The following is a 2,894-nucleotide window of genomic DNA, read 5'->3' as shown; positions in this document are numbered from 1 at the left end:
TCATATCTCTAGGTTTCAAGAATATAAGATATTATCGTCTCATGACCACTCATGATAAAATCCATGAAGTGAGTCAAATGAGCGTGGTTTTAATCCAATATTCGAATCTCATTCCAGAAGCACTTATGAATGTTGCAGCAACTTTTGCTATGTCTGAACACTTTAGACATATACAAACCCAATTCATGACAGTCTTGCCTTAATACCTACTTCGAACGTATTATCAACTGTGGATGATTTGAATAACTTAGTCATTCGGGAAAAATGACCAAGTTATTCTGGAAGTCAAAACATGCAAAGTGAAAACAAGAATAATCGAATCCAATATGGTCTCAGAACTTATGAATATAAATAAAACACCATTTATTTATCACCATATTTAATACACATTATTCATTCTATAATGTTTCAATTATCACCCTAATACTTGAATTAAAACAATAGTCTTGCAATACTCCAAGCATGCACACTATGTTTGTCCAAACAATAGTTATGCCATACTCCAAGTATGCACACTATGTTTGTCTATGGTCCTTACTTAGTGAAATAGACCAATTAAACATAATTTCAATGATGCTCATTTCACAATCTCAATCCTTATCGTAAATGTAAGAATTCCAAATTCCTACCATTTACCGAAATCTGTTAGATTCTAAAGTTATATGCATTGATCCTCTTGTAATAATGATGCACAAATTCACAAAGACTTGTCAACAAACATTACAGAGTATTCCAATGGAGATCAATTCCATGGAACCGAAGTCTCAAATTCAAAGTACATTCCTTTGAACATCCTTCTTGCATTAACTTTTCTAATCTTACACAGATTTAAAGAATAACTTCCACCTACGGAAAAATTTCCACATTCCATTTTGACTATCACTTCTGAACAAGATTTGTCTCCTTTCAGAATATGTCAATATAGTCCTCCCAAAATTAACACTATATGTAATGCCCGTAGATCCGGGCTAGTCAATTTAGAGACAATAAGCATCAAAAATGAGTTTTTTATGGAAAATTATTTAGAAGTATTAATATTTTCCAAGTGTTAGTACATGTTACAAGGGTTCCGTGCATATAAAGAACACCGAAATCTAAGGTATAACGAAGAAGTTATGTCATGTCGAAGTTTTTCGGCAAAACCAACACGGCACCGGGAGACGTAAATAATGAATTTACGATGGAGGACTTTTTAGCCTTATAAATTTAAACGAAATTTGTAGTATAGGTTAAACGGAGAGCGCCCATAAAAAGAACGCCTAGATCTGACTTCGTATGAGGAAGTTATGATTTTTCTAAGATTTAGCTTAGCAGTGCACGACCCGCAACACGAATTTTAGATCGAGCGATTTTTAGCCTACGCGACCTAAATGAGAATTGAAGATCTCATTAATAGGAAATCAACGGTAAAAAGACAGATGAAAACGGAGTCCGTATGTAGAAGTTATGAATTATACGCAGATATTTAACAGTATAATCTCCTCCTACTATTAAATTTAAGATCAGTCGAGAATTAGCCGACAGAGTCGAAATGAAATTTGTAGATCTTATTTTTACCTATGCGTGGATATAAATAACGTCAAAAACAGAGCTCATATACGAAAGTTATGAATTTTTGAAAATTGGATGATTTCCACCCTATGTGCGATGCCACGTGTCAGCACTAGGCGAAACCTTGGAGCCTACGCAACACCACGATGTGGTGATGCTCCAGGAAGCCTATAAGTAGAGGTGTCGGGTTCCCTTCATTCCTCACACCTTCCAACTTCTTCCTCTCTCTCTCTCTCTAGAAAATCTCTCTAAGCCCTAACCCCCCCCCCCCCCCCCAAAAAAAAAAGCCTAGGGAACCCCCTAGAACGAGGCGGAAGCCCGGGAGCGCCCGACGGCTCTGAAAAGAAGAGACTTCGGCTCAAAAACTTTGCTTCGGCGGAGCCCGGTTTTGAGAAAAACCCGCTGTAAGTAAGCTACACCTACCCTATCCTTAGTATAACTAATGTATATATATATATATATATATATATATATATATATATATATATATATATATATATATATATATATATATATATAGTAATGTTATTAGGACCTTATAATAATTATTTGAGCTATTATTATGGGTTATATAAGTGTCGTTAAAATATCTTTTTAACTACTCGCGGTATGGGGAATCTGGTTTAAAGGGACGTATAGGGTTGTTGGATTTCAGAAGTGTTATATGCCAAAATGGTCCTGCCCTCCAGTGTTTTATGTCTGGCCCTTGTCTGTACATAATAAGTGAAGAGTATTGTTTAACGCTTATATAATAGTAATAATAGCTAGACTATTAATTAGTCTCGTCGAACCTTAGACTAAACTCTAGTGGTAATGATACTAGGTTTTGTCGAAAGAAGTTGTTTTAAGTAAACGAAGCGCTGTCCGAGTACCGAGTCACCGCCTTATCAGGTGAGTGCATAGTTTCTTTCATCTTACACATAAATATGAAGTATTTAATATAAATTACATGCTATATGTGCAGATTGTCAGTATACTTGCCGTCTATGCTGGGTGAAATATTTTTATATATGTTTTAAATTATTTAAACTGTATATATATATGTATTTTATATCTACCAAATGTGTTGGGTAAAACATGGGTAGATAAAATAGTTGTTGTGTGACAAAAAATAAAATGATTAGAGGTGATATAGACCATGAGATAAGGGTGAGAGGTGAACCATGAGAGAAGCCATTTACCCAAGTGTTGGCCATGTCATCTAGCAGAATATGGATGATAACCACAGACTATTCTAGACAGTCCAGTGGAACACTAGCAGACTCGCAACTTGTAGGTATTATTTGAACTGTGTATTCGCCAGTTGTACTCTAAAAACCCATTGACATGTATTGCGAGTGGAT

The sequence above is a fragment of the Lactuca sativa genome, chromosome 5, assembly GCF_002870075.4.
Source record: "Lactuca sativa cultivar Salinas chromosome 5, Lsat_Salinas_v11, whole genome shotgun sequence".
NCBI lineage: Eukaryota > Viridiplantae > Streptophyta > Magnoliopsida > Asterales > Asteraceae > Lactuca > Lactuca sativa.
This window is presented reverse-complemented; position numbering follows the sequence as displayed.